This window comes from Podarcis erhardii (assembly GCF_964252035.2).
Source record: "Podarcis erhardii genome assembly, chromosome: 13".
NCBI lineage: Eukaryota > Metazoa > Chordata > Lepidosauria > Squamata > Lacertidae > Podarcis > Podarcis erhardii.
Genome location: NC_138502.1, coordinates 43,508,872 through 43,528,968, shown reverse-complemented (window position 1 = coordinate 43,528,968; position 20,097 = coordinate 43,508,872). Strand labels below are relative to the sequence as shown.

Here is a 20,097-nt window from a genome sequence, read left to right as displayed (position 1 = left end):
CTGACTGACTTGGTGCTGGAGCTGAATAAGTAGAAAGCAGAACACTGCTCCTCCTCTTTGGAGAATCAGCAGACTCGTCAGGAGATTCTTGGATATGGGAGGGGTGAAATCTCCTCACAACCTGCCTGAGACCCTGTGCCTGACCTTGCCTTGTGTCCTGCCTCGTCCCTGTCGGACTGACTCCTTGCGGAATCCTTGGATTCGGGAGCAGACCTGGACCACGTTGCCCGGGTTAACCCCCAGGCCCAGCACAAGGGCGCCGGCCTCTCAGGGGCCCCCCAGCGAGTGGGGGAACTGTGTGTCTTTGCCGGCGGCCTCCCCTTTCCCTGCACGCCCGCTAACTGTGCCCGTCAACCATATGGCTGGCGGGCGTGCAACTTCCCTCCCAAGCCTCTGCGGGATTTGCTCTCCCACAGCAGCATGGGGGAGAGTTGCACGCCCCCCCCCCATCGCTGGCAGTGTGCAGCGTCACCCACCCCCCACTATCCATGGTAATTTGGGATATTTGCACCCCGGCGCCGAATCTGCTAAAGACGGCCCTGCTCACAAATCATCACTGCGAACAGGCTCAGCGCCCCGAGGCTGTGTGCACGTCACCAGCTGAAAACCCAGCTGGGTTTCTCAGTTTGGAGCGGAGATGGTTTGGGAGGAATCACATCGAAACACAGCATTTCACAAGAAGTGACAGGGTGCATGTGGATTGTGTCAGATGTACAGCGCTTTTCACACCAGTGGCGGGGGCGGCCTGGAGTCAGGGGCATAGCATGGGTGGGGGCGGCCGGGGTGATCACCCAAGGCATTTTTTTTTTTAATGATTTTTATTTGATTTTACAAGTGTAAAGTTATAACAATGCCAAATACATATATCTACCTTTAGAGATTTCTCTGAATCTCGAGACTTCCCACCATCCACTTCATGGGTCTTACTGTCAACATTTTCAGCTGCATATTATTTCGTATTTCTCCACATTGTCTGTAGTAACTGTTACTTTACAAGTGTTATTAAAATCCTGCTAATGTTTTCATCTGCTTATAGTGGTCTCCTAAATAGATAAATAGATAAATAGGGACGTGGGTGGTGCTGTGGGATGCGAGTGGCGCTGTGGGTTAAACCACAGAGCCCAGGACTTGCAGATCAGAAGGTCGGTGGTTCGAATCACCGTGACGGGGTGAGCTCCCGTCGCTCAGTCCCTGCTCCTGCCAACCAAGCAGTTCGAAAGCACATCAAAGTGCAAGTAGATAAATAGGTACCGCTCCAGCGGGAAGGTAAATGGCGTTTCCGTGCGCTGCTCTGGTTTCACCAGAAGCGGCTCAGTCATGTTGGCCACATGACCCGGAAGCTGTACGCCGGCTCCCTCGGCCAATAAAGCAAGATGAGCACCGTCGTTCACGACTGGACCTAATGGTCAGGGGTCCCTTTACCTTTAAATAGATTATAAATTTTTCCTATTCTTTAAGTTTTTGTCCTCTTGGTTCCTAAGCTTACCAGTCAGTTTTGCCATTTCGGCATAGTCCATCAGCTTAGTTTGCCATTCCTCTCTTCTTCCCATTCCTTATCTTCTTTCCATTTCTGGGCTAGTAGCATACATAAAAAGTATTTTCTGCTCCTTTGGGATCTCTGTACCAACAATTCCTAATAAAAAGGCTTTTGGTTTTTATTAATAAAAGTTATTTTAAACATTTTTTCAATTCATTATATATCGTTTCCCAGAATGCTTTTATTACCTTACACGACCAGCATATATAATAAAAGGTACCTTCTTTTTCTTTACATTTCCAGCAGGTATTTCTACTTGTCTTATACACACCCCAGGCATATTTTTCATGGGGGTATGCAATACTCATGTTGCCCTCCCTGAGCCAGCCCTGCGCCACTGGGATCTGACCAGGCAGGTTCGAGGAGGGTGGCATGACAAGGATGCCATAGCCAGGCACTCTTTGATCCCAGCCCCTGGAGGGCAAGGCTGGCATTGAAGGGCGCATCAAGAAGTAAACAAACAAACAAACAAACCCCTGTGTTGCAAAGAGAACGTCAGCAATGTCCAGGCAACACGATGACATACGTAATATACTATCTTTATAGAATTCCTTCAAACCATAACAAGTACAAAATGAAATCTTTAGTCTTAAAGTCTCTGAAAATCTTTAAATGAAGCAAAGTACCAAACTTTGTGCAATGAGAGACAAGCTGTGAAGCTTTGTGTCTTCAGCAAATATTATGACCAACACTGAACAGTGATTCTGGATATTGACTACTGTTTCATAGAATTCTTTGTCAGCTTGGTGGGAGGATATAGAATTGCTTCATAAACTGAAAATAAAATTTTACAGATAATGACCTTCATGACATATCACTTTACAAAAATTATAAACTATAATACAAACAGTAACGAAAAAGAGTACATCTTATTTCGAATGAATGTATGTAAATGAAAATATCAAATGCTGTGGAACAGTGCTCGAAGGGCGTGTGGCATCCTTCCATAGCTGTCAACTTAGATTTGAAAATAAGGGACCAGCAGCCTCGTAAATAAGGGATCAGCAGCCAAAATAAGGGATTTTAGTCAAACAGCAGCCAAACGAAGCCTCAAGCGGTGGTTCCCACAGCGCAGCAACCCGGCAAAGGGGATGCAGCAAGGAAAACCACCATCACCTCTCTGCTGGGAAGCGCTGAGCAAAGGCGAGTCCCCAGGCAACGTGGCTGATTTGATCGGCACAAGGCATGCAAGCTCCACCCCCCAGTCGTTCTTAGACTCCTTATTGGGTGAGCAACGCAGCCAAGCAACACAGTTGGAGCCTCCCTCCTCCCTGGCCGGCAGGGAGGGAGGGAGAGGAGCTGCTTCCTTTGAAACCCGGGAAATTTAAGGGACATCATTAATAAGGGACAGCAGCGGGACATGGTGCTGGGATAAGGGAGTTTCCCGCCAAATAAGGGACAGTTGACAGCTATGCAACCTTCCCATGCCACCCTCCCAAAGCAGCTTGGGACTGGTGTCTCACCAGCAATGGTGGCGGTGAGGGCTGGACTGGCACATGGCCGGCTCTGTTTGCCCTCCGTGCCCTGCCCCCTGGCACCATGAAAACACACTACACCACTGTGCAGAGTAAATGGGAGTGTGGGCCCAGCCAGTGAGTCAGAGGCCGGGGTCCCTGACCGAAGCTTATCTCTGTTTTCGGAAGTTAAGTCCTGAGTAACTGAGAGGGAGGCAGCTTTTAGCGTTCTGCAAACTGAGCAGAAACATCCTTGGGGTTGTTTGCTATAAAAGAACAGGTCCCTGTGTAAGGCCTTAATCCCATCTACGTGGAAATGGACCATGTCAGGCTGCTGTGCACATTGCATTTTCTTCCGGGACCGAGTACAGTGGTACCTCAGGTTACAGATGCTTCAGGTTACAGACTCTGCTAACCCAGAAATAGTACCTTGGGTTAAGAACTTTGCTTCAGGAGGAGAACAGAAATTGTGCGGCGGCAGCAGGAGGCCCCTTTACCTAAATTGGTACCTCAGGTTAAGAACAGTTTCAGGTTAAGAACGGACCTCCGGAACGAATTAAATTCTTAACCCGAGGTACCACTGTACAACACTTCCCCCACCCCTTCGTGGCCCACACACAACCTAGATCTTTCTCAAACACTTCTTGAGAAACTGGTTTCATTTTGAAAGTAAAAATTTGTCGCAGAGTGATTCAGCATCCCCCCCCCCTCCGGTGTGTCCATTTGCAGGAAAGAAAAAATGTGAATCGCATAATCAAGGGGAGGGTTTTTCTAACGTGTATCAAGTAAACCCACCCTCCCTTGTGGGATACCAGGATCGAGGATCAGCCTAGACCAAGCAGCATGTTAAGAACGAGCATGATTTCAGTGCTATTTTTTTTGGAAAAAGAGGTGCCAAAACTCACCACGAACACCTCCCTTGTTCTCTTATAATGGCCATGGCACCCCCTTAAAAGAGAGGTGCCGGAACTGAGTTCCGGTAAGTTCCAGCTGAAAAAAGCCTTGGGCATGAACGATTCTGAACTGAGGAAAAGGATATTTCTTTCTTCCTTTTTAAAAAATTGTTTTTATTAAAGATTTTCTTGGGTTACAAAAGTGCATACAACATCTCTGTTCTTAGATCATAAAGTCTTTTCTTCAGATCAGTTCTATTCGATGTGAGACGTTGAGTTTGACCGCCTTCAAAAAACCTTTTCCTGAGGGACATGGCAAGGGGATGGTATGCACAAGACACAAAATACTACTCGAAAATTCCACAAACCCCCTCATCTCAATCAAAAAACAATGGGAGTGTGGCGTAGGTTCTGAAGTGTAGGTGGGTTCCCACAAGGCAAGACACAGTGATAACAGTAAGAACCTTTATTGAACTACATAACTGGGAAACAGGGGCAAAGAAACTGCTTATATACATTCCTGAAAGCCCGGACCACTCCCACTCCCAACGTGATTGGCTGTCTAAACTTCCAAGCCACGAATCACGACTCAGAGTTCAAGGGCCAATAGCAGAGGCCTGAATCCTGAAATGTTCTGTGATTGGACATCATGTATCGAATCAGAACAGAGGAGCTCAGAATCCTTAGACCAGACTCAAGCTCAGGCAAACACAGACCACTGAATACATAACAGGTTCTCTGCTACAAATGGGCTAGTGTGTTTCTGCAGCCTTAATTTGACCGGAAGGAAAGGTGTTCTTCACGTGGTGTCAAACGTCCTCAGCTTTCCCCTCAGGCCACATCTTCTAAGACCTTGTGGTTGGAAGCTGTAGTTCCAGACCTGAGCTCAAATTTAGGCCCAGGAGGTATCTCATCAGTCAAGATGACCACCAGGTCTTCTCCAGGGAAAGAGGAGACGGACGACGGACGTTCGTCCCACCTGATCACGTCATCATTCCACTACCCCATCTGAGCCGCCAAAGAGGCCCTCTCAACTTCCATGAGGCTGGGCTGGGCTGGGCCAGCTGCCTCCAGGCTGCCTCTGCACTTCAAACAGATCTGCTCCTGTTCAGTTTTGCGGTTTGATCGCTTGAATAGCATCAGAACGAGGAGAGGGAACCTGTTTTTCTGCTGCCTGTGGGCTTCTGGCATCTTCGTCAGGAGGAAGGGGGGGGGGAGAGAGAGAGACAGAGCACAAGCAAGGCATACAGAAATACAAAATGGATGAAGACAGCCGTTCCTGAAGGAATTTGAAGCAAAACATTGGCGATCCATGACCAGATTTCTAGTCTCTTTGAATTTTCACCAGTAGCAGCTGCAGGGGAGGCGATTTGGACCATGGCGCTGTAGGAGGGTTTAAATTCTTCCTCCCCATATTGTTTTCCCTCATTATTTCCCCACAACTGCTATTTGCTTTCCCCTAATGCGAAGGTGGGGAACCCGTGGCTCTTTAGATATTGCTGGACTCATCCCCAGCCAGCATGGCCAAGGGTCAGGGATGATGGGAGTTGTAGTACATCAATATCTGGTGTGTTTACAGGTTCTCTGTCTCTAGGACAGGCTTCCTCAACCTCAGCCCTCCAGATGTTTTTGAGACTACAAATCCCATCATTCCTGCCCACCGGTCCTGCTAGCTAGGGATCATGGGAGTTGTAGGCCGAAAACATATGGAGGGCCGAGGTTGAGGAAGCCTGCTCTAGGGTTAAACTTAAAGCCTCCCTGTCGTGGCCGTGGTCCAGTCCACATCTCTTCCTCCACCAGCTGCTATTTGCTATTTCCAAAGAGCCAGGTGACAGCAGTCATGAAATTAAGATGGTGACAGCAGTCACGAAATTAAACGACGCCTGCTTCTTGGGAGAAAAGCAATGACAAACCTAGACAGCATCTTAAAAAGCATAGACATCACCTTGCTAACAAAGGTCCATATAGTTAAAGCTCTGGTTTTCCCAGTAATGATGTATGGAAGTGAGAGCTGGACCATAAAGAAGGCTGATCGCTGAAGAATTGATGCTTTTGAATTATGGTGCTGGAGGAGACTCTTGAGAGTCCCATGGACCGCAAGAAGATCAAACCTATCCATTCTGAAGGAAATCAGCCCTGAGTGCTCACGGGAAGGACAGATCGTGAAGCTGAGGCTCCAATACTTTGGCCACTTCATGAGAAGAGAAGACTCCCTGGAAAAGACCCTGATGTTGGGAAAGATGGAGGGCACAAGGAGAAGGGGACAACAGAGGACGAGATGGTTGGACAGTGTTCTCGAAGCTACCAGCATGAGTTTGACCAAACTGCGGGAGGCAGTGGAAGACAGGAGTGCCTGGCGTGCTCTGGTCCATGGGGTCACGAAGAGTCGGACATGACTAAACAACTAAACAACAACAACAACAATAATAACAAAGAGCCAGGGGATCTGATCATAGCTCTCCAGAATCCCGCTTAGGCCAGTCCCGACTGCGGAGGAATCCGTTGGTAGCAGAGATTTTCATACAACAGGATCATAGAATTGTAGAGTTGACAGGGATCCCCGAGGGATCTCTAGTCCACCCCCTGAAATGCAGGAATCTCAACCAGATCATACATGACAGGTGGCCATCCAAACTTTGCTTTGGGCGACTCCTGATCAGGTGTGTACTCATTTGACACCTGTTGCCCTCTGTGAACGGAAAGCACTTCCTTGCCGCAACACTGCGGTGGTGACAGTAAGCAAGGGGTGTCTTTCAGGGAAGTCTCTCTGCAGCTGCCGCCAGCGCTAATGCCCTTCAAGAATCATCTATTTGTCAACTGGAAAAGTCTTTAATGGTTCAGGGTTCCCTAGAACAAAACGTGAAAAACGCCCGTTGGGCTCTGCCAATGTTAATGAGTTCTAAGCATGTGAGCTTTTGAAGTCCTCATCTGAAGCGTGAGCATAGCTCGCTTTAAAGATAAATAACTAAATGTGTAGCTTCCAATGAATAGAAGCCTAGCTCCTGCAAACAGGCAGAATGTAAAGTTCAGCGGGGTGTTTTGTCCCTATTGTCATGCCCTAAGAAGCCGCAAAATCTCTGCTGGACCCATTGTCCATTGTCTTTTACAAAGCAGGCTTTCCAGAGATATTGTCCTCACCTTCCTTTCTTTTTTACTTTCTTTCTTTCTTTCTTTCTTTCTTTCTTTCTTTCTTTCTTTCTCCTTTTTAAAAGTGATCTCTGAGAGAACAAAGGGCAAAAATGTTTGAGAAAGCTCCCTGCCTCAAAGCCACACTGTCTTACCTGGAGCCGAGCCTCCTAATCCAAAATGCAAGGGGTGAAAGATCACAGTCCATAGACATGAGTCCCACGTTGGGCAAAAACATTCCTACATTGCAAGGGTTTGGGCTGGATGACCCTTGTGGTCCTTTCCAATTCTCTGATTCTAGGGAATCATTCTGGGGATTCCAGCTCCAAGGGCCTTCTGGCGGTTCCCTCATTGCGAGAAGTGAGGTTACAGGGAACCAGGCAGAGGGCCTTCTCGGTAGTGGCACCCGCCCTGTGGAACGCCCTCCCACCAGATGTCAAAGAGAACAACTACCAGCAGTGGCGTAGCGTGGGTTGTCAGCACCCGGGGCAAGGCAAGTAATTTGCGCCCCCTAACCCGCACGCCTGGCACCCCCCCTCCACAGTGGGCGGCGACCCGGCGGCTCGGATCGGATTCGCACAGCAGTGAGAGAGAGTGAGTGAGCCAGGTAGGGGCAGAGAGCTGCGAGCGTGAGCGCACCCCCCCCCCCCGATGTTGCGCCCAGTGCGGCTGGCCCCCCCGCACCCCCCACGCTACGCCACTGACTACCAGACTTTTAGAAGACATCTGAAGGCAGCCCTGTTTAGGGAACCTTTTAATGTTTAATAAACTATTGTATTTTTATATTTTGTTGGAGCTGTGTGACCAGATTGGTGGGGTATGAATAAATTGTTGTTGTTGTTGTTGTTGTTGTTGTTGTTGTTGTTTCCATTCAAAGAAAGAGAACTTCCTTTTTGGAATATAGCCTCTGGTTTTTAAAAGAATCCGTGGCTGACACCCCCTTCTCATCTATTTCTGTTCACTCAACATTTCCAGAGTGCTGGTTTTTTTTAAAAAAAGAAAGATTACTATCATCCTTGTACTTCTCTGGGTTTCTGTCGGTTGGGGACCTCTTCTGAGCTGCACTTGACTGTGCATGTTTCTTAAACATGTACTTACCAGTTTATCTATAAATCTGGGGAGGTGGGGAGGGGGGTCTACTTTTTAGATAAACATGAGCCACATGGAGAAAGCAAAACCTGCCCTATTTCCCAGAAGTCATTGCTGCATTTGGCGTCTTTAATCTGCCTGCCCAGCCAAGCTGTAATATTGGAGCTGGACTGCTAGAAAACTTAAGCCTCGTTCACCAGCATTTAAAAGCAATGCGTTCATTTGAGGCAGCTGTCACGCATGCGCAGAAAAACGCACATGGGCAGGCGGCAGCTTCATGGAGGTGTACAGAACTGTGCAAATGCGAGTTGAAAAGCATTGGAGGAAAATGGCCTCACTCTGCTTTGAGCCACTGCTGTGACAGACCCTCCAAGTGTCCCTGCTTTCCAGGGACAATTCCAGATTTACAGAAGCCATCGCAGTTTCTGATTTGATCCCGGAATGTCCCGCTTTTCCTCAGGACGTCCTTATTTTCATCAGAGAAATGTTGGAGGGTATGGAGTTTTGCAACCCTGAGCCAAGGAGATAAGTAACTATACAACTTTTTTAGAAGACATCTGAAGGCAGCACTGTATAGGGATTTTTAAAAAATGTTTTATTGTGTTTTTATATCCGTTGGAAGCTGCCTAGAGTAGCTGGGGCAATCCAGTAATGTATGTGGGGTATAAATAGTATTAATATTATTGAATAGGACATCCCTATTTTCATTGGAGAAATGTTGGAGGGTATGTTGTGAACATACCCTAAGTTAGGTCTATTATTTTCAGCGGGTCTCCTCTGAGTAAGTACCACCCAAACTTTCACACACACACTTTATAGGCAGATGGGCAGCTGCATAATTGGCCCCACACTGTAACTTTAAAGCGCAAAGGTTAAAAGGTTGCTGGGAATTTTAAGACAATGAGGAGGTAATCTGCAATGACCCAGAATTCTTTGAGGGATTAAAGTGTTTTGAATGTACTTTAAAGATATAGCATGTGCAATAACCTACAATGCTTAAAGGGGGCAAACAGTAATGTAAAGTCTGTTTGAGGACAGCACTCAGAACAAATGAGAAAAGGCTTCTGATTATATATTTTTTAAGATGATCATATTCAAGTGAAACATATCCGATGCTCGCAATTCAGAGATTCTTAACTACACACAGGTTTGGATCAAGACTTGCCACGTCTGCTGAGAAGTCCAATTGGCTTTGGTGGGGCTTGCACCCAGGTAAATGAGGTTAGGATTTCAGACCACACCATGCATAGGACAGACCCACTGAAATTATTCGAACTTTTGTCACAGTGGCTAACTTCAATCCCATTGATTCAAATGAGCCTGACTAAAAGGGCAATCCTAACCATGTCTACTCAGAAGTAAGTCCTACGGAGTTCAATGGGACTTACTCCCAAGTAAGTGGGACGAGGACTGTAGCCCTAGCCTCTGAATCCAATCGACTGACTTTTGAGCTTGGCAGAAGGGCAACAAACAATTGTGATTGGTTTATGAGGCTTCTGTATGAGGTTTATGAGGAAATTGCTGGTTTTCCCATTCCTTTTTCCAAAAGCCCCACCTGGAAACTGGACAGCCGCACCTAGCAAGGGAGACAGGTACAGGTGCGAAGTTCTCTTTGCTGTTTCCCCCCACTCTTACAAGGCCTCCTTGTCTGTTTGTGTTGCAGATCTACAGCTCATAAATAGCCAGATCACCAGTATTTCTTGAAAGCTGTAGCTATGGACAAGCAATTACCGTATTTTTTGCTGTATAAGACTCACTTTTCCCCTCCTAAAAAGTAAGGGGAAATGTGTGTGCATCTTATGGGGTGAATGCAGGCTGCACAGCTATCCCAGAAGCCAGAACAGCAAGAGGGATTGCTGCTTTCACTGTGCAGCGATCCCTCTTGCTGTTCTGGCTTCTGAGATTCAGAATATTTTTTTTTCTTGTTTTCCTCCTCCAAAAACTAGGTGCGTCTTGTGGTCTGGTGCGTCTTATAGAGTGAAAAATACGGTGCTTGGAGAGGGAAATATTCTTCCTCTTCTGGTCTTACCAGCCGTCTCCCTGGTGAGCCATAGAAAGGAAGGGAAAGAGAATCTGTGACAGAGAAAAAACAGCACTGACGGGACAGTTCATAGATCCTTAAAACACACTCCTTGGGAGTCCTATAGGCACCTGATTTGGCCACTGTGAAATGTTGGCCTTTTGTCCAGATCAGGAAGGCTCTTCTTATGAAAATATCAGAAGGTCCAGTAGGTATAAGCAGCGGCGTAGCGTGGGTTGTCAGCCCCGGGGCAAGGCAAGTAATTTGTGCCCCCTAACCCGGGGCAAGGCAAGTAATTTGCGCCCCTAACCCCTAACCTGCCGCCGCTGCCAGCTTCTTCTTGCTGCTGCCTGGGCTGGGGTATTTACGGTAAGGTAGCCACGGCGGCGGCGGGTCCGTGTCAGGTGATCTAAGGCGAGTTGCCACTGGCGCTGCTGCCCAAACGACAGCGCTTGCCCGGAGGAGGAGGGCAGAGAGGCGAGGAAAATGCAACGTGGCCCAGCATCTGCAGCAGCAGCGGCGGGGCTGTGAGGAGGGACTGCCTGGCGCGCCCTCCGCGGCTCTGACGCGTGGGGACGTGGCGAGCGCTGAGAGCCGCTGCCTGCCGGACACCTTCAGCCCTGACGCGCGCACAGCTTGTCGGTTCCGTGAGACATGGGGCTCTGCTACAGCCTGCGCCTGAGGCTTTTCGGCGACTCCGGAGGCGGCGAGCGCGCCCCCCCCAGATGTTGCGCCCGGTGTGGCCGGCCCCCCCTGCACCCCCCACGCTACGCCACTGGGTATAAGTAAAAAGAGCTGAGAGCAGGAGCGTGGTTGTGTAATGTGAAGCGCAGGAGCTCAACAAGACTCTCCCTTTAGCCAGGTGTCCAAGAAGAGGCCAAAAATGCAGTCTTACAGAAACACACTCTCCAAAAGAGTACCAGTACATAGCACAGCACCCAATTTACTGTGGTACCTCGGGTTACAGACTCTTCAGGTTACAGACTCCGCTAACCCAGAAGTAGTACCTCGGGTTAAGAACTTTACCTCAGGATGAGAACAGAAATCACATGGCGGCAGCGGGAGACCCCATTAGCTAAAGTGGTACCTCAGGTTAAGAACAGTTTCAGGTTAACAACGGACCTTCAGAACGAATTAAGTTCTTAACCCGAGGTACCACTGTATATGCATCCGGAAAACTGCTATCTGGTGCCTCATTTCATGGAATAAAACTCCATTGAACTCAGTGTTGCTTCTTGATTTATTTTATTTCTTACACTTCTTGTTTTTTGGCATCTGTCTGTCTTGGATCGCTCTTTTGCGGGTGAAGTCAAACTGTTGGAGAATCACAACGCCTGCTGAGGTTGCAGAGGCCGATACAGGAGAGATATGTTTTGTTGGTTCCCGCATTCTCTATTTTACCCTCCCAAGAACCCTGTGAGGTAGTTTAGGCTGAGAGACAAAGACTGGCCCAGTGAGCTTCATGGCTGTGTTGGGATTCGAACCCTAGCCTCCTCGGTCTTGTTACAAAACACTGACTTTCCATCCCTGATTGTATAGGTTCAGCTTGGGAAAAACAGTGAGCACTTCTGCCAGCTGCAATGCAACCTTTCGTTTTCAATTAGAAGTGCAAACAATCTCGCAAAGAAGCAGCTGACATGAAAGAGGAAACTCATAAAAGAAGAGCCCAGATTCTCTGCTCGAGTCTCTCCCCTCATTCTCTGCTTTCCTCTGTGCCAGCTGCATGCAACTTAGTGCACACAAGATGTTTTGGAGTGCAACTCCTCTCATCTCTTAAGGTTGGCCATGCTGGCTGGAGCTGATGGGAGTTGTAGTCTAAACTATGTAGAGGGCACCAGGTTGCAAAGTCGATCTGTCCCAAACAGACTTGAAAGACTTGTTATCACCTCATTGACTTGCCATAGCAATGAGGATCTGTCAGTTATGGCTGAGTGTTTGTTCAAGTGACACCTAAGGGTGCTGGGAACTGAAGTTCAGTGACGGATCAATCACAGTCCACAGGATTCTCATGTGCATGTTTTAAATGTGCTTCAAATGTACAGTGTGTACACAGTCTAACATACACTGAGAGCATAATCAGGGTGGGTTTTTTTGCTACAGCAGCTAACATGGCTGCTCTTCTGGAATTGCTGCAGGCTTCAAAGTCACACAGGACACTTCCTCAAAAGCTTGCACTGGCATTTCAAGGCTGGATGGTTCAATGAACTTAAAATGCAGAAATCTTGTTTGAGCTGAGAGCAAAGGCGCCTTTGAATATGTGTCACATATTTTTCAAATTTCAAAGGGATTTTTTTCCAAGGCTTAATCTGAGAACCAGTTGTCAGTCTCAGGGCTCAGTCCTCAAGCATCCGAGTCAAGACGAGTGTTCCTCTGAACATGAACAGAGAGCACTTCCTTTTATGCTACAAAAAAGAGCCAGCCTCACATGCGTTTGGGGATTAAGGGACAGGTTTTCTTGCAGCGGTGAGTTGCGGGCTTGAGTGCCAACACCTCTAAATTCCCTCCCCACCGCAATGAAACTCTTGTGTTACCTTGCAGCATCTTTCCTGCACATGTGCGTCAGTGCCCAGGGGGAAATGTGAAATGAATTGCGCCTGCTGCTTGAGGAAACTTGGAGAGTCAGAAGAACAGAGCAAAGCCATCAGTCCTTCCCTCCTCTTTATCGTGGAATAGAAACAAGCTGACCTCAGGGAGAAGAAAGGGAATTAATCGCAGCCATAGCCGCCGTGTATTTTGTGTAAACAGTTCCACGGAGGAGTTTAAACAAACTGAGAAAAGCTACCCACGGTGACAAAAAAGCCTCTTGTTGCCTGTCTTCGGGCCAAAAGGGATTAGCGCCAGTCCTACGAGGCGGGCCTCTAACTTCTTTGTTTGGAACCAGCAAGGACTCGTAAGGTGCAAAGAGGGCTGGGTCAAAAACAGCACCTGCCACCTCGATGCTGTCTGGAAACCCGTGGTTATGGTTAGATGGGGCACCTCTGTGTATTTTCGCCTTACGTGCGTCATTTCTTACCACGGCAAATGGAAATTAAAACAAGACCAGATAGCAGAGCTCGATAGGGATTGGCTTGATCTCCTGAATAGAGAGCTTTCCTCTATCAGGAAAGGTCTACAGGATTTGTGACTTTATGTTTACATGATAGAAGTTTGTCAAAGTATGCCCGGCATGGGGAGGGTGGGTGGGGGAAAGTTTTTCCTCCATCTCTCATAACCCTAAAACTCTGTTGGAAGATTCGGGGCAGATAAACTAGTTAAGCATGCTCTGGTTATGGGGGCAGGGGCAGGGGGCAGGCAGGTGTGGGTGGAGGATTCCCTGGTCCTTAATGGAGTACCTGTGCCCCTGAAGGACCAGGTGCACAGCCTGGGGGTCATTTTGGACTCACAGCTGTCCGTGAAGGCCCAGGTGAATCCTGTGTCCAGGGCAGCTCCCTTTGGTATGGCAATTGAGACCCTACCTGTCTGAGCACTGTCTCACAAGCATGGTACATGCTCTGGTTATCTCTCGCTTGGACTACTGCAATGCGCTCGACATGGGGCTACCTTTGAAGGTGACTTGGAAACTACAACTAATCCAGAATGTGGCTGCCAGACTGGTGACTGGGAGCGGCCGCCAAAACCATATAACACCAGCCCTAAAAGATCTACACTGGCTCCCAGTACATTTCCAAGCACAGTTCAAAGTGTTGGCGCTGACCATTATACAGTGGTACCTTGGGTTAAGAACTTTATTCATTCCAGATGTCTGTTCTTAACCTGAAACTGTTCTTAACCTGAAGCACCACTTTAACTAATGGGGCCTCCCGCTGCTGCTGCGCCACCGGCATGCGATTTCTGTTCTCATCCTGAAGCAAAGTTCTTAACTCGAGGTGATATTTCTGGGTTAGCAGAGTCTGTAGCCTGAGCGTATGTAACCTGAGGTACCACTGTAAGCCCTAAATGGCCTTGGCCTGTATACTTGAAGGAGCGTCTTCACCCCCATCGTTCAGCCCGAACACTGGAGTAACTGTGCCACTGAAGGGCCAGGTGAACAGTCTGGGGGTCATTTTGAACTCACAGCTGTCCATGAAGGCACGGGTCAATTCTGTGTCCAGGGCAGCTGTCTACCAGCTCCCTCTGGTACGCAGGCTGAGACCCTACCTGCCCGTGCACTGTCTCGCCAGAGTGGTGCATGCTCTGATTATCTCCCGCTTGGACTACTGCAATGCACTCTACATGGGGCTACCTTTGAAGGTGACACTGAAACTACAACTAATCCACAATGAGGCAGCTAGACTGGTGACTGGAAGCGGCCGCCGAAACCATATAACACCGGCCCTAAAAGATCTACACTGGCTCCCAGTACATTTCCAAGCACAATTCAAAGTGTTGGCGCTGACCATTCTAAGCCCTAAATGGCCTTGGCCTGTATACTTGAAGGAGCGTTTTCACCCCCATCATTCAGCCCAGACACAGGAGTAACTGTGACCCTGAAGGGCCAGGTGCTCAGCCTGGGGGTCATTTTGAACTCACAGCTGTCCGTGAAGGCGTAGGTCAATTCTGTGTCCAGGACAGCTGTCTACCAGCTCCATCTGGTATGCAGGCTGAGACCCTATCTGCCTGCAGACTGTCTCGCCAGAGTGGTGAATGCTCTGGTTATCTCCCACTTGGACTACTGCAAGGCGCTCTGCGTGGGGCTACCTTTGAAGTTGACTTGGAAACTACAACTAATCCAGAATGCGGCTGCCAGACTAGTAACTGGGAGCGGCCACCGGAACCATATAACACCAGCCCTAAACGATCTACACTGGCTCCCAGTACATTTCCAAGCACAATTCAAAGTGTTGGCGCTGACCATTCTAAGCCCTAAACGGCCTCGGCCCAGTATACCTGAAGGAGCATCTCCACCCCCATCGTTCAGCCTGGACACTGAGGTCCAGCTCCAAGGGCCTTCTGGCAATTCCCTCACTGCGAGAAGTGAGGTTACAGGGAACCAAGCAGAGGGCCTTCTCAGTAATGGCACATTCCCTATGGAATGCCCTCCCATCAGATGTCAAGGAGTTTAAGAACTGCACAACATTTGGAAGACATATGAAGGCATTCCTGTATCGGGAAGATTTTAATGTTTGACCCCAAGAGTCCAGTCCTTTCACCCCTCAGTTGGTTTCTTCTAGCTTAAAGCTGGTGGCTCTAATAGATCTGCCTCTGTCGATCTCCAAAATGTGGAGGTTTCCACATTTTAAGTCTCTTGGGTCCACACTTCCAATCCCACCACCGAGACAGAAACACTGGTGTCGTATAGCGGCTAGACTAGAACCCTGGAGACCAGTGTTCAAATCCCTCACTCAGCCATGAATGCAGCTCACTGGGTGACCTAGAACCAGCCACAGTCTCTCAGCATAACCTACCTCGCAAGGGTTTTGGGAGGATAAAATGGTGGGTGGGAGAAACCTTCAGAATGCCTTGAAGGTGAGATACAAACATAATAATAAATCAAATAGAGAACCCCATCAAATGTCTGTTTTTGCTATTTCTTCCTAGTGTTATCACACAGGAAATCATCTGGCTTCTCAATTCAGAAAATATATATGTACAGTGGTACCTCTGGATGCGAATGGGATCCGTTCCGGAGCCCCGTTTGCATCCTTGAAATATACTCGGAGTCGAGAGTGGATTTCATGCTCTTTATTCAGCTCATAGCGGTGAGGAGGAATGGAAGTTCCCCCCAGAATGTCTGCTTTATATACATTATTTACACAATGGGCCCCACGTGATTGGCTAATTCTGGGATTCACCTGTAGGCCAATCAGGTTGTGGATTCCCTTCCACCTGGAGCTGGATTGGGTGGCTCCTGTGGACCAATCAGACTGCTGCATTCTGAATCCTATTGTTCTAGGACCAATCAGACTGCTCCCTTTGGATCCTATTCAACTCAGGACATGCTCAACCCAAAGCTACTTCAATCTGAGGTATGACTGTACGGTATATAATTCTCTCTCTCTCTCTCTCTCCTGCTTTGTCTCTTTCTCTGTGGCAGACATACCCTATTTATTGCTCCTCCCTGTTCCGTTTGTGGACCTTTCCATGTCTTTGATGTTCTCCTGCCCAGCCGAATTCCTCTGCCTGCCCCTCCTGAGCCTGAGAGAGCAGCTCTCCAGCAGAGACCTGGCCACAGCCCAGAAGGAGGTGGACCGTTGAGCACTCATGTCTTCTTAATGCTCCATAACTTTACCAAGGTCATTGGCTGGGTCAGTTTAAGGTTCCTGGATGTGAGACCACCATCCACACAATTAACAACAGGCCATGGGTGGTTGTCTTGTTATGTGTGTGTGCTTGATGTAACTGGCAGTTTGAGGACCCAGACTGGGAGTGCTGGCAGGGAGCATTAACCCTTCGCCTTCTGCTGCAGTCCTGGTCTAGATGGGAGGGTTTTTGTTTCATTGCATTGGAAGGAAAGCTCCCCATTCTCACCTGGGACAGAGATTCCCTTCAAAGCAGATCAAAAGCAGCCCTCCACCCCTTTCTGGATTTGGAATGCAGAAATCTCTTTTTTTAATTATATTTTTTTAAAATAAATTTTTATTAAGATTTTAAAGGTTACAGGAAAAAAAAGAAAACAATACATATCATAAAAAAACAGAAAACAGAAAACAGAAATAAAAAACAAGTCAAACCTTTAACTTGCTTACTTACATTCACTTATTTCCTTGACTTCCTCACGCCTCCCATTTTTGTATTCTAATTCAATTAAATATTCCAGCAAATCCTTCCAACTTTGTTTTTATCCTAATAATTTATCTTAACATATTATAATTTTACCTTCTCTCTTTCACCAATTCATTTTTACATACGGGTAATCCTTTATATCCTTTCTGCTAAAACCACATAATTTTTTTCCCCAACATCTTTCTAACATTCCTTAATTTTACAATATTTCTGAAGATAAACTTTAAATTTCTTCCACTCTTCTTCCACCAACTCTTCTCCTTGGTCTCGGAATGCAGAAATCTCCTCCCAGTGTCTCAATTCAATTAAGATGCCCTGCACCTATTATTTACTTTAAAAACAAACAAACAAACATAGTCGGTAGAGCATGAGGGTCATGGGTTCAAGCCCCACTTTGCGCAAAAGGCTCCTGCATTGCAGGGGATTGGACCAGATGACCTTTGGTGTTCCCTTCCAACTCTATAAGAAGTGAGGTTACAGGGAGCCAGGCAGAGGGCCTTCTCAGTGGTGGCACCCACCCTATGGAAAACCCTCCCACCAGATGTCAAGGAAATAAACAACTATCTGACTTTTAGAAGACATCTGAAGGCAACCCTGTTTACGGAATGACTGATGTTTTATTGTGTTTCTAATAATCTGTTGGGAGCCGCCCAGAGTGGCTGGAGAAACCCAGCCAGATGGGTGGGGTATAAATAATAGAGTTAGAGGAGCTTTAAAACAGAAAATATATGAAGAATGGAGAATATTTAAGGAATATATAAGACTATACTGTACAAATAATACCATTTTAGCAGAACATGAATGATACTTGTAACCAAAAAATGAATGAAACGAATACTTTATAAACTAGCAACTCCTTAAGTTCCTAGGATCTCTGCAACTTGACCCCATGCACATTACTCCAGAAACCAGCAGGATTTACTCCCAGTTAAGTGTATCTCGGATTTTGCTTCGCAACAATAAGCATTTCTACACTCTTTAACTTTCTGTAACTTTCTGGGACGCGGGTGGCGCTGTGGGGTAAACCACAGAGCCTAGGCTTGCCGATCAGAAGGTCGGCGGTTCGAATCCCCGCAACGGGGTGAGCTCCCATTGCTCGGTCCCTGCTCCTGCCAACCTAGCAGTTCGAAAGCACGTCAAAGTGCAAGTAGATAAATAGGTACTGCTCCGGTGGGAAGGTAAACGGCGTTTCCGTGCGCTGCTCTGGTTTGCCTGAAGCGGCTTAGTCATGCTGGCCACATGACCTGGAAGCTGTACGCCGGTTCCCTCGGCCAGTAAAGCGAGATGAGCGCCGCAACCCCAGAGTTGGCCCCTAATGGTCAGGGGTCCCTTTACCTTTACCTAAGTGTATCTCGGACTTTGCTTCGCAACGAAAAGCATTTCAACACACTCTAACTTTCTGTATGATCTTGAGCAGCCTATTAGCTCTGCCTCCGATTTCAAAAGAATATTGAGGGACTCCCATTCCTGGCTGAAGATTCCTAAGATCCCAGCCTTACAAGGATGGAGGCAATTCTAAATGGGGGTCAAGCTGTCTGGAAGCCTGTCAATCCTGGATATATGAAGGCAGCGGAATAAGGGAAGCACACTCTGCTCATGCTCAGAAACACTCTATTCCAAGGGGTGGAAGATGAAGGAGATAAAAGAGGAGTGGCAAGTAAAAATGCTTGGAACTAGCATACATGACGGAAAAGATTAGAGATCGACCAACCCAAAAGTTTTAAAGGGAATGGGAGATCCATAGACAATATTTAAAAGAACAGGGTCCTCATATAAAAACTTTAGAATGCTTTGAATAACTCTCGGAATTGAAAAAGGTATAAAGATTACAAACAAGATTTAATAAAGTTTATTGAAAAAATAGAGACAAGTAATTAAGGAAACAAAGAACACATATCAGGGAAGTCGGAAGTTGATGGCTGGAATTTTTTTTGTGCATTTTTGATGTATTGTTCTATTTCTTCTTCTTTTTTGTAGGAGATGTATTGTGTTTTTTTCTTTTCTTTTCTTTTCCAAAGCTTCCGTTGTGTGTGAATGTGTTGATTTTAAACCAATAAAGATTGAACTGCAAAAAATAAAAACAAAAAATAGAAACACTCTCTTCTTTATACTACGTCACGCTCTCCAGCATTCAGCAAAGACAGATTTTGCAATGTGATTTTGGAGATTTGAGTGCAGCATTCTGCTCAGTTATGCATGTACACCAAACAGTTGAAGTGCAAATGCTACCCCCCCCCCAAAAAAAAATCCTGGGGAAAATAGTTTACCCCTTCCAGAACCCTTAACAAACTAAACTTTCCAAGATTGGCAGGGGGCGAGCAGGGCGTGTGTACTTTAAATATTTGGGGTGTCACTGGGTGACCTCATTGCTGGGCCAGTGTCGGATTTACGTACAAGCTAAACAAGCTATAGCTTAGGGTCCCACTCTCTTGGGGGCCCCCATGAAATTTAAAGGAAAAAACACCTGGCTGTACATTTCCAAAATATAAGATAAAAAACAAATAAAACCGACATACAGCAACAGTGTTTTGTGTTGTGTAGGCTCCTATGATGTAAGTAATGGGCCTCGCCTGCTAGCCTGCTCCCTAAAATATCACTGGTTTGCTCATTTCTATATATAGGGTGCCTACATTCTGCATGTTGCAAATGGCTTTAGATACCTATTAGGTCCATAAAGTACCCTATAGCATATACAGTGGACGCTCGGGTCGCGAACGTGCTCCATGCGGGATGCACGTTTGCAACCTGCAGCGGCACATCTGTGCATGCGTGGGTTGCGATTCAGCGCTTCTGCACATGCGCAAAGCGCAATTTAGCACCTCTGCGCATGTGTAAGTGCCAAAACCCGGAAGTAACCCGTTCCGGTACTTTCGGGTTTCAGCGGACTGTATTCAACACAAAAACAGTGACAGTTTGTTGTTGACAAAGGACAGCTGGACATATAAAGGGCCCCATTACCTTCAGGAGCTTAAGGCCTCATCAAACCTAAATCTGGCCCTGCATTACCCCCTAACCTCGCCTCTGCCTGACCACCCCATACAGCACCGCTTGCTCTGAAGCTATAACTGCAGCCAGAAGGATCCAGTGCGCCAAGACTGGCGGCTAGGCAGTGCCAGTCCCAGTCCAGAATACAGAGAAGAGGACCTCTGCTGCAACCCCCACCCCCAAAGCTGCCCCCCCCCTTGGCCCTCAACAGTTCCCTATACAGAGCTGCCTTCAGGTGTCTTCTAAAGGCTGTCTTGTTACTTATCTCCTTGGCTCGGGGGTCCCATACCT

The 20,097-nt window shown here is 47.3% G+C and overlaps 1 protein-coding gene across 1 annotated transcript in view; it reads left to right on the top strand.

Moving 5' to 3' along the window:
• Nucleotides 1–20,097, top strand: part of LOC309328166 (mucin-3A-like) — a 157,604-nt gene that overhangs the window by 60,729 nt on the left and 76,778 nt on the right. The gene's annotated exons all lie outside the window — the stretch shown is intronic.